This window comes from Onychostoma macrolepis, chromosome 15 (assembly GCF_012432095.1).
Source record: "Onychostoma macrolepis isolate SWU-2019 chromosome 15, ASM1243209v1, whole genome shotgun sequence".
Lineage (NCBI taxonomy): Eukaryota > Metazoa > Chordata > Actinopteri > Cypriniformes > Cyprinidae > Onychostoma > Onychostoma macrolepis.
The window spans coordinates 21,470,597-21,483,124 of record NC_081169.1 but is presented as its reverse complement, the minus strand read 5'-3'; the positions used below and the strand labels follow the sequence as shown (position 1 = coordinate 21,483,124).

At 37.9% G+C, this 12,528-nt stretch overlaps 1 long non-coding RNA gene across 1 annotated transcript; it reads right to left on the bottom strand.

The window, feature by feature from the left end:
• Positions 1 to 932: 932 nt before the first annotated feature.
• On the bottom strand, positions 933 to 5,933 carry LOC131520265 (uncharacterized). The gene is made up of 3 exons (XR_009266011.1): positions 5,843 to 5,933; positions 5,037 to 5,149; positions 933 to 1,653 (listed from the first exon to the last, which is right to left on the bottom strand). It is a non-coding gene; the product is annotated as an uncharacterized LOC131520265 (long non-coding RNA).
• Between the last annotated feature and the right edge of the window lie 6,595 nt (positions 5,934 to 12,528).

The window sequence follows — 12,528 nt, the reverse complement described above, 5'->3', positions numbered from 1 at the left end:
AAAGTATTTAGCAATTACAGCGTTTGTTGGCTCTTTTTGTAGTCATTTGTTGTATAGAAGGATTGGATATCTGGCCTTCTGTTGGCCATTTTGGCTTTCAAATTTCTTGCCATATTTCTCCACCTCCAGTGGAACCAAACCAAACCGCAATTGTTTTTAAATAATCATGCCACTGATCGAGCCAAAGTTTTATGTAGCCATTCAACCAAATTCAGTTTGATGCTACTAGTGGTGCTAAAATTTCACTTAATTTATAACTATACTCATCCTCTTCATTTAGACAACCCTGACTTTTTTCCATTCATTCACATCAGTAGGATTAAGAAATGAGATGAGACTACAGTATGTAGTTCAGTAGATTCCCACATCACAATTACCAGCTACATCATCTGAACTGTTCACAAAGCTTTGCGATCTTCTGTGCCAGTTCGCTGTTAGCCGCTTCATGTCGAGAGCATTACCTCAGTGATGTGCAGCATCAGTGTCACCCCTGGAGAAGAGCAGAGGAAATCACTCCTGTAGCAGTCCATGGATCATATATTTGTTATTGTGTTCCATCATTTGTAGAGCCAGAGCCACATATCCCAATAAATCACAGTGAAAGCTTTTATGTTTTTTACTTAAATCCAACTTTGAATTTAACATCCAGCCAAAAATGATAAGCAATGGGAAATATTTGCACAATAGCATTAGCAAGTATGTGAAATGCCTTCCTACCTAGTGTTCAAATGGTGGATGTTCATGAAAATTCATGAGATTTTTTTGGATCACCATATACCTTCTTGCTCAGTGATGGTTTTATTGGTTTAAGGTGAGCTTATCTGATGTCTAAACTAGTAATTTTAAAGAGTTAATTTACCCACTAACAATTTACTCACCATCATGTCATTCCAAACCTACTTTCTTCTGTGAAAACAAAAGGAGAAATTGTGAAAAATGGTGAACTGTGAAAAAAAATTCCTAATGCTTTAGAAGGCATGCTTTATAATTAGATCTTTATATTCTCAAATAAATTTTAGGTATACTGGGAATTAAATACGGAATATAGTGTTAACAGATAAATAAATACATTGTTATATGTGAATGGCAATGGTGGCTATTTTCAATGCTTTTAACCTTTATAAATGACCAAAAAAAAGATTCATAAAAGTGGTTAGAATGCCCATACACCATTTTAGAGAATTTTTATAATGGTTTAATAGATATTTGATGATTTTGTGAGGAAAAGCACTGTACTGCACCTTCAGAACCGAACGAACCTGTTAGCTGTGCATGTTGTATCCGAATCCAGGGTGGGGTTGTAGTAAATCTAATAGATAGGCAGCCCATGGGAAGTCCGCTCAGTCACATCACCTAACAACATTAGTCATGCACAGATGTTTTTACGAGCAGCGCCGTTAGGCTGCATTATGGCTGAGGGCGAGTTGGTTTAAATACTATAATCAGTAGCAGTCAATTAGGTCTGCTGACCAGGCCGACCCTAAAAATACATCTCCTGTGTCATCCGTCAGAGGTTTACCTTCAGTCCTGTAAACACAAGATGATTTGAAAGAAGCTGCCGAAGCAGACGTGGACACAAATCAGAGAATCTCTGGACCATTGATGTCAGGATGTCTATTTTCCCTTTCCAGTCCTTCAAGGTTTTGGACAGCTCTGCAAAACATGAGGAGACGGGAGCCATGACTCACTGCTTTGGAAAAGCATCATATCTGGCGGGCCAAGCCGTAAACAAATGAAGGGTTTCGGTCATGAAGGAGATCAAATGGGCCAAAGATCAGAGGCGTGTATCAGGGGTCGACGAGGGACGTTTGATTATCTGCTACATAACTTTTAATAAGAAGGACACATCAAGTGAAAGCCACTTGAAAGACGGAGTTGGTTCCTGCTTAAGCTTAAAATTTTAGCTTCATCCGTTTTGAAATGATTAAATGGGGTTTTGGGGATGGGAATCTAAGGTCAAATGCAAATTTTCCACTTTGCGTTGAACTTTCCGTCTTTTCTGATAGTGTTGGGTTCGGTTTAATGATAAAATCAAATGGGTTAGGATAAATTACACATCCTCAATGGTTTAAATCCTGTTGACACTAATCGATACAACATGCACGAGATAATTTTGCAATCCACCAAGCTAAATTTCAAAATACCCCTTAAGAATTAAAAAGATAATGTAATAGCATTAAAATCGAGATCTTTGGCAACATCTCCTCTAAAAGTAATTCATCCATGTCTGAACAACAACATCAATCAACTCAGCTGAGAAAGGCTTCGCTTACAAGTTAACTTCATCTTCTACTCGACGCGGCCCTGTAATATGTCATACGTAGGCTCTGCGGACCCAGACCTATCAAGACAAAGAATCCCAGACTGGAGATCAGCCATACCTGAAGCTTACATGTGGAGCAGTCACCACATGAACCTTGTTCATAATGATTACTTACAGAAGGGAAACAATGTAGGAGGGAATTTAGGTGGACGTAATAACCATTGATGATGGTGATGGTGATGATGATGACAGTGGAGAGAAGTACTGCTGTTATCTAAACAGCAGAGTTCATTTCAGAAAGGAATTCTAGAGGAATAGAAAAATATTTAGGCGAGAGTACTGTAGCTGTGGCATTTTTGCTTTTAAGAGTAACATTTACCATTGTACAGCGCATTTTCCTGGGCGAACTCCAGTCAGCTTGATTGACAGGCGATCTGACCAATCATAATGCTGAATCCGCCATTTTGTCTGACAAATCAGACAGGGGTAGATTAACTTTGTGGGCTTAAAGGGGTGGTTGATTGCGATTTCCCTTTTTTAACGTTAGTTAGTGTGCAATGTCGCTGTTTGAGCATAAACAATATCTGCAAAGTTACGAAGCTGAAAGATCAATGCAAACGGAGATATCGTCTTTTAAAATTCTGGCAGTTTAATGCCTACAAAAACGACTAGTAAGGGGCTACAACGAGTTACTTTAGGGTCTGTTACGTCAAGAACCCTTAATTTTACATAAACCCTGCCCCCGGGAACATGCAGCAAAGGGGACGAGGCCATGCTGTGCTGCTTTAGAGAAGAGGAAGAGAAAACTACGGGTTCATGTAAAAATGTATTCATATATGAATTGCGATTCTGTCTTCTAATGATTCTAATGGATTCACAAATTTCAAAACCAATGTTCTAGCAGCGGTTCTTAATACTGTTGCTCGTGTCGCCCTGCTCTGCATCTCTCTCTCTCTGTCATTCAGATCATCAGCTCAGTGAATACACTTATTTTCACATTCTGTAGCTATGAGAAGCGTTATACATGGATGCGTGTGCAGTTGCTGTACTGTATTAAAGCTTTAATCAGAATAAAACCTAACAGAAGCAGTAGCATTTACAAATAACAGCGTATCTCGGGACGTTCAGACACGCTCTAGAGGTGGTTTAGCCAATCACAACACACTGGGCCAGTTAACCAATCAGAGCCCATCGTGTATTTTTGAGGGAGGGGCTTCATAAAAGCAGGAAATGATCAGCGCGTTTAGAGGAGAAGGGACAGAGCGGTGTGGAATAAAGGTAAACTATGTGAAAAATAATGCGTTTTTTAACAAACGAAGCATTAACACATGTTAGACTGCTCCCCATAAACACAAATCAAGCCTAGAAGAAGAAGAAGAAAAATTCAGCCACCCCTTTAAACTTGAAAAATTATGTGTACTGATGTCTTTCTGCTGTTAAAATAAAATGCCTGCTGATGTTCATTCATGTTTATTTTGTGCTTGATAACTAAGAAATAGGAAAAGTTGATCGGTTCAATCAAAGCAATCATCGGAGGCGCTACAGTGATCTGTCACGGGTCACGACAAATTAAAGAGCCACAAAACGATATTTATTGTTTCAATTTCTTTAAAAAATGACAAATTTGAAAGCTGAGGGTGTTTCATACCTAAAGTAACCGGCTCGTTCTTGTCTGTCGGTGCATTGTCAGTGTCCGCTTTGCTCTGCAATGTCAAGTCACGTCAAATCACCTTTATTTATATAGCGCTCTTAACAATAATTGTGTCAAAGCACTTAACCATATCAAATTGGAGGATAGAGTGTCAGTAATGTATAATGATAAGATTAAACACTCAATTTTCTCAATTTTCAGTTAAAGACATTTCATTATTGAATTCAGAGATGTCATTATCTAGCTCAGTTTAGTTTAAATAGTATCTGTGCAATCAAATCGACAATAATCGCTAGAAATTAAGTGTCCCCAACTGAGCAAGCCAGAGGCGACAGCGGCAAGGAACCAAAACTTCCTCTGTGACAGAATGGAGAAAAAAAATCTTGGGAGAAAACAGGTTCAGTCAGGGGGGCCAGTTCTCCTCTGGCCAATGCAATTGCAATGTATTTTTCTCTGCGTGGAAACATGACGTGTGGCGTGAGAGTGGCAGAGCTTGTTGGACATAGCAACAGTTACTATGGGGTGGGTCTTTGTGAAGCGTCACGTGATCGGGAATTTCGCGTGAGGGCAAAAGTTTTTCCCACATAGATCTCACAGCTGGCTTGAAAGCTTCTTGGTTTGAAAGTGAGCTGAGCTGAGCTGAGCTGAGCTTCATACATCTCTATAACAATAGACAATGGACTTTTTTTGCTTGAGAAATTTCCCTGCAATTTTGCTAATGTACATCTAAATTTAATGACTGCAATTAGTACAGCTAATAATTCAGAATGTAGAAAGCATCAATAAAATATAACTTCTAAAAAAACGGTATGCTTATGTAAGCTGTCTTATTACAGGGTAAATTTGATTATTGGGGGACATCTGAATGATTAAAAATTATATATAATTTTGATACACTATTCTCATTTTCATAAATCAGTCATGCATGAAAAGGTTTAGTATTCAGAATATTTGAATGCAGTTTTCAATGTTTCGTAGCTACTACAGACCCTGATAGTTGATCAGTTAACACAGCTTATCCCAAAGCATGACAAAGATAAAATAAATAAAATAGTTATAGCATAAAAATATACTTCAGCTGTAGGCCCCTACCAAAGCATAAAAAAAAACTGCTTTACCCACCAACACGAGTCCTGTTGGAGAGGGTTCAGAAATTGACTTGTGATGTTCTTCCTTCTGACCCAGACACTGACATATTATTCTAATGGCCTAAAGGCAGAAAGCTGCTGGAGGGGCTGCGGAGAGAAAGAATAACAGGGTGTAATATCCACCAAAGTGTTTTTCCAATCCCTACAGGGAACTTACAGAAACGGAAGAGCAGGATCAGTCTGGACCGGATCTGGTGCTAACATCACTCATGCACGGCACATTAAGGTACAAGCTCTTCAATGAGCTGTAATGCATCTCATCTTGTCTCCACTCATCCTGACCACAACATTTACTTTCAATGAACACAAACTAATCCTATTACATTAATTATACCCTTTAGAATTATTTACACATGTAGGAAGGTCATTTTGGTTAATGTCGCTCAACTCTGGATGTAATTTAATGAATTGTAACATAGTACACTATGGGGTTGGTAATTTAGTTTTTTATGTTTTTAAAATAAGTCTATGCTCACCAAAGCTGCATTTATTTAATTAAAAAAATGGAATAGTATGACAATTAGACCTTTTTCCATTTTAATATGTTTTAAAATGTATTCCTGTGAAGGCAATGAAACATTATTAGCAATTTCAGCATTACTCCAGCAATCATTCTAATATGCCGATTTGGTGCTCAAGAAACATTTCTTATTATTAATGCTGAAAACTGTTGTGCTGCTTACTAATTTTTTTATTTTTTTTGTAGAAACCTTGATTTCTCCACTATTCCTTAAAGGGATAGTTCACTCAAAAATGAAAATTAGCCAAAGATTTACTCACCCTCAGGGCATCCTAGGCATGTCTGACATTCCTCTTTTAGACGAACACATTCGGAGTTATATTCCACATTGTCCTGTCTTTTCCACTCTGTGTAATTGCAGTGAATGGTGCCCCTGTTTCTGAATCTGAAAAAAAATATATATCCAACCATCACAAAACTACTCCACACGGCTCCGAGGTGTTAATTTTATCCCTTTAAGAAAGCTCAAAAGAGCAGCATTTAAATAAACACCTCTTAAGTCAAGATTTCCCACACATAGGAGAGTATGAATCCAAATAAATTCACAGGTGTCTATCTATATCTCATGTCTAATATAGCATGTAAATGATATTTGAAAAATAGAAATTTCCACTGTTCTTTCCTTTACAGCAGGCAGGTTGCATAAGATGATATAAACCCATAATCAGATAAACATCCGAAACAGGAAGTCACCTCGGTCATAGCCGACACAGGGAATAATGATTTGGCATCTTTTTATGTCCTTCGAGACTCAATTTCAGGAAGTGACAGTAACCTGTGGACTGATTGAAACACCCTAGAAGAATTCAGGAATGATTTCATTTGCACCTGCACCTTCATTAGATTGCCTGTGAGATTTCCCATCTGCATTAATCCAATTTAGAAGTATGTGTAATCTTGCATGGGAAGTGCTCAGCAGTTTTGAACAGAGTGACATAATGAGAAAATAGTGCTTAAGGTCAATGAAATTTGCTCGACTAATGCTACAGTTTTAAGTTCAGTTCTCATGAAAATGATAAAAAATGGTAAATGTATTTGTATCAAAATAAATGGCATTTTTAGAGCATGTCCATAACTAACAATATAAAAACTAAACTGTCATACATTTTTTTTTTTTTTTTAAAGAAATGAATACTTTTACTCAGCAAGGATGTATTGAATCAATCAAAAGTGACAGTAAGGCCTTTTTTTTTTTCATTCATTTACTGTTCTTTTGAACTTTCATCAAAGAATCATAAGGGGGGAAAAGTATCACGGTTTGCACCAAAATATTAAACAGCACAAATCTTTTCAGCATTGAAAATAGTATGAAAAGTTCCAATGCAAAGGCCTCTAAAAGCAATCTTGGTCAAAAATGAGATAAGGATACTGAGCGAATGCTCTCCAAACATAGTATGTGTTCAAGAACTTTCACTTCAAATGCGCTAAATCCCAGCCTCAACCCATTCAGAAGTGCCAGTACTTATAAAGAAACCTATACATAGTAGTCAGAAAGAAATGCTAATTTTAAAGAAAAACGTCAGATATGCTTAGAGGCTTTTGCATCTGAACTCTTCAGTTATAAAAAAGTTCCTTGAGCACCAAATCATCAATGATTTCTGAAGTATCATGTGACACTGAAAACTGAACTAATGATGCTGAAAATTCAGCTTTACGGTCACAGGAATAAATTACTTTTTAAAACATAGTTATTTGAAAATCTTAGTAATATTTCATAATATTACTGCTTTTACTGCATTTATGATAAAGAAAAATGCTGCCTTGGTGAGCATTAACATTAAAAATCTCTTACCGACCACAAACTTTCTAAAACTGGCGTATAAAAAGTACACATTATTGACATTACTACTAAAATTCACCAAATCAGTCAGTTAAACCAATTGAAAAATGGAATTGAATCACACTTGTGAATTGTAATCGAATCTAAAACTGATGTTACATTCAGCATTATTTGTTGTTGCTCTTCTTCAGCCTGATCAAATGCAAGCCTAGTAAAGCAAAGCCAACATACTGACGTTAAAACTGCAGATCTCAGTGTTGTTTTGCTAAACACTATCAACTCTAATTGAATCTCATTCTCAGTGGCTGTTTGTAGCCTGTCCCACAGCTTCACATGCAAACTGGGTGTAGCAAAACAATCTAAATTTAAAAAGTACTTCAGACAAAAGCACAGTTTGCCTTGCGGTGGTCTTGAGAAACACAACATCTGTATCTTACGTGAGATGGACCTCTTCACATCTGGACCGCATCCTGATGGTTTTAGGGGCGTGGGCACAGCCTGACATCTGTACCCAGCTGACGCCAGATGTTTGTAATTGCAATGTGTTGGGCTGTTTGTTAAGAGGGAACTCATCTTTGATCCTTATGCAGATTTGGCTGCTGTGTTATCATGACAGGACACCAGCCGCACGCGTACGAGGCAAAACAATGTCACTGTAAAACTTGTGGTGCGCTGCGATCGGGACAGCTGCTTCTGTGGTGACTGTTTATGCAGGACGTCCTCAAAGAAAAAAGTACTAAACGTATTCCACTTCCATTTCAAGAAAGCACTTCCTTCTGAAAAAGGACCAAGTGTTTAACAACAAAAGTAATGATAATGCTTAGAGTTAAATTTACCCAAAAATGAAAATTTTGTCATTAATTACTCAACCTCATGTGGTTCCAAACCTGTAAGGCCTTCGTTCATCTTCGGAACATAAATTAAGATATTTTTGATGGAATCTGAGAGCTCTCAGACCCTCCATAGACAGCAAGCATATTACCATGATCAACGCACAGAAACGTAGCAAGGACATCTGTAAAATATTCCATGTAACATCAGGGGTTCAACCGTAATTTTACGAAGCTACGAGAATACTTTTTGTGCACAAAGAAAACAATAACAACAATTTATTCAACAATTCCTCTCCCCGAGTTACCATCTTCCACCAATTTGGAGAGTACCTCAGAACGTAATTAATGTAATCAGCGCCATTTACGCTCAGCATGCGTGCGCTGTCTACTGAACGTAAACAACACTGATTGTGTTGATTACGTTCTGGGGTACTCTACAAAATGGCGGAAGACGGTAACTCGGGGAGAAGAATTGCTGCGTTCTTAATTGACACTGTTGATCATAACATACTTCTAGAGAGACTGGAAAACTGGGTCGGGCTTTCTGGGATGGTACTCAAATGGTTCAGGTCATACTTATAAGGGAGAGGTTATTATGCGAGTATAGGAGAGCATAAGTCTAAGTGGACATCCATGACATGCGGAGTCCCACAAGGCTCAATTCTTGCACCGCTCTTGTTTAGCCTGTATATGCTCCCACTAAGTCAAATACTGAGAAAGAACCAAATTGCCTATCACAGCTATGCTGATGATACCCAGATTTACCTAGTCTCATCTCCAAATGACTACAGCCCCATTGACTCCCTCTGCCAATGCACTGATGAAATTAACTGTTGGATGTGCCAGAACTTTCTTCAGTTAAACAAGGAGAAAACTGAAGTCATTGCATTTGGAAACAAAGATGAAGTTCTCAAGGTGAATGCATACCTTGATTCTAGGGGTCAACTAAAAATCAAGTCAAAAATCTTGGGGTGATTCTGGAGACAGACCTTAGTTTTAGTAGTCATGTCAAAGCAGTAACTAAATCAGCATACTATCATCTCAAAAACATTGCAAGAATTAGATGTTTTGTTTCCAGTCAAGACTTGGAGAAACTGGTTCATGCCTTTATCACCAGCAGGGTGGATTATTGTAATGGTCTCCTCACCGGCCTTCCAAAGAAGACCATTAGACAGCTGCAGCTCATCCAGAACGCTGCTGCCAGGATTCTGACTAGAACCAGAAAATTTGAGCATATTACACCAGTCCTCAGGTCCTTACACTGGCTTCCAGTTACATTTAGGATTTATTTGAAAGTACTTTTACTCATTTACAAATCACTCAATGGCCTAGGACCTAAATACATTGCAGATATGCTCACTGAATATAAACCTAACAGACCACTCAGATCGAGTCAGTTAGAAATACCAAGGGTTCACACAAAACAAGAGGAGTCCGCTTTTAGCTATTATGCCGCCCACAGTTGGAACCAGCTTCCAGATGAGATCAGATGTGCTAAAACATTAGCCACATTTAAATCCAGACTCAAAACTCATGTTTAGCTGTGCATTTGTTGAATGAGCACTGTGCTACGTCCGAACTGATTGCACTACGTATAATAATTTTCTATTCTTAACTGTTTTAAATTCTTTTTAAATAAATTTTTATATCTTGTTTTTATTATTATTACTTTTTTTTTTAATGACTATTTCACTTCCTTTTATGTAAAGCACTTTGAATTTCCACTGTGTATGAAATGTGCTATACAAATAAACTTGCCGAAGGTAAACGAAGGTCTTACAGCTTTGGAACGACACAAGGGTGAATAATTAATGACAGAATTTTCATTTTTGGGTGAACTATCCCTTAAAAAAAAAAAAGGATTTGGTATGGTACTACTCAAAATTTAAATGGCGGTCAAATCAAAATGACAAATTTGTCATTGCAAATGCAAAACATTGGGGCATTTTGTTAGTTTTTAAGCTTTAAGCCAACAGACAATACTACTAGTTTGTCTGGGAAAGATTTATCCCAACTAGGGATGGAAATCATTAAGAACTGAATGATTCGGGTTCCTTAATGGTACCAATAATAAAAGTTTTAATACTTAAAAGGAGTAAATATTTGGAAAATGAAATGTAATTCTATTGCCAAATGATGAGATGGTTTTAACAGTAAATATATTTAAAAGAGTTTAAAGCTATTAAATAACTTTTCATGGTTGTTTTAGAAATAATCAACATAAATGATATACAATATAGTAAAGAACAAAACTAAACAAACAAAAATGTGGTAACATTTAATTCATTAACATTTATGAAATACCACTGCCAAAATGCACAGTGTGCATCTCCAAAGCCATATGTTCTTGATTGAAAAAAATGGTTTGCGAGTCATTTGTTTTGAGTCACTAAATGAATCGCTCAAAAGAATCATTTGTATGGGAATTGAACTACAGTGGTTGCGTTGTAGATTCAGTAGCGGCATTGCATCATTATTGAACAAACAATGCAGGAAAATTGTGTTTCCCAATCCGACTCCCAACACACCCAACATTTCCTAACACTACCCAATCTCTTTTTAATTTGAACATACTCCCTTTTATTTTATTCCCTCTCTCTCTACATCTTTTGGTAAGATGGTTAGCGCTTGGCAGTCTTTCGGAGCATGGCATCTTGTTTTAGAGAGGAGATATTTTCAGAAGAGAGTTTCGAAAATAAATGCTGCATTTACAGGCCGGAAAAGGCTGCGCAGGCCACGCGGTTTCCTCTGGTGTAGGGCTTAAGAAAACACCTCCAGGGCCCTCTGGGAGGCCTGAGTACTCTGGTAACAGGTTCTAATGAGGCACAACGGCCAGGAGCAGGACATAATGATGCTTGGCAGAATTACTCACAGCTTGAGTATTTACTATGGAAGATATGAGATCACCCACCGCAAGAAAGGTGTGTGGGCATCCAAGACACTGACTGGAGAGGGTAAAACAATACAAGCAAATCACCATCTGTTACACAGAAACCATAAACCACAGAAGTGATTTTAAATTGCGGGACAAAATTTATTTTCATATAGGAAGGCGTTTAGGATTTCGTATAGGATTCTATTTTTTAGCCCGAAGAGAATAGCAGAAGATCTCGAGGTGTATAAGAAGTAACACAATTAGCGCAGGATGGAATAAACAGCTTGAAGCCGGAACTGTTAGTCTAGTCAAGAGTTTCTCTTCCAGTATGATATTTCACCCCTTCTTCCGCAAATATGTCATGCTGATGTACGTCATGAGATCTCATGCTGTTTCTAAGCAGCTGAGACATCAGCACGATCCCCTCAACCTCTCCGCCACCTTTTTTTTAATCCCGAGAAGCCTCGAACTGATTAAACTCTGATCGTACATCTCGATGACTTCATTAGCTCTACATAAAAACAAGGCCACATAAGAATCATGACAAATGCTTAAGCTAATATAATTAGTGACAGAAAACATATGGGAAGGATTAAAGAGAAGAAATTGTCAGCAGAATTGAAGCAAGGATGAGCCAAAAGGTCATCCAGCAATATTTTTCCACTTCATCAACAGAAAAAGAACATATTTAACATTTGTTATTGTGACTACAAACAGTTTCAAGTGCTCAATAAAAGCCAGGGTTCTTTGGAGTCTACACTCATATGAAGATTATTTATTGCCATCTATGGTTCTATGAAGAGACTTTAACATCGATGGAACCTTTTCATTTCACAAAAGGTTCTTTAGATATTTAAAACACAAGAAAAAATGGTTCTGTAAAGAACTGTTCACTGAAGAGGAACCTTGATTTTTAAGAGTGTAGAATGAAAAGGTTTTGGAAACAAAGGAGGTGTTGAGGTCAGAAGAACATGCCAAGATTGAGTTCCATTAAAGTGGTACAGTATTTATTTACAAGGACAATCTGCTCTAAACGGTTTGGACGGAAAAATGAATGATGCCCAGGGAACAAAACACTTCACTTAACTGCTGTTTAATTTTCCCGTTTTATGACTTCTAGCATCTCCAAATCATTTTCTCCACTAGCTGCATGGACCATCGATACTCTGCTTCCTCGTAAGCGAATCAAATGGGACTCTCGTTCGGGATGGAAAATAAACTGTGACAGTTAAACTAGCCCAGCCACAAAATCCCAAACTCCAAATCCTGAACAAAATTGCACATCCTCCTCTCCCTGTGCATGTTCATGAGATTAAAGTTGAAAAAAGTGAGCGTAAAAAGATTTACTGCTGGGTGAAGTCGAGGGTCACTCTGCGAGCTCCGCTGGTCCAGACCTCAGGTGGTGGGTCTACAAGGTCAACAGCCTGTGAAGCTCATTTCCACTGCAAATCTGCTGGA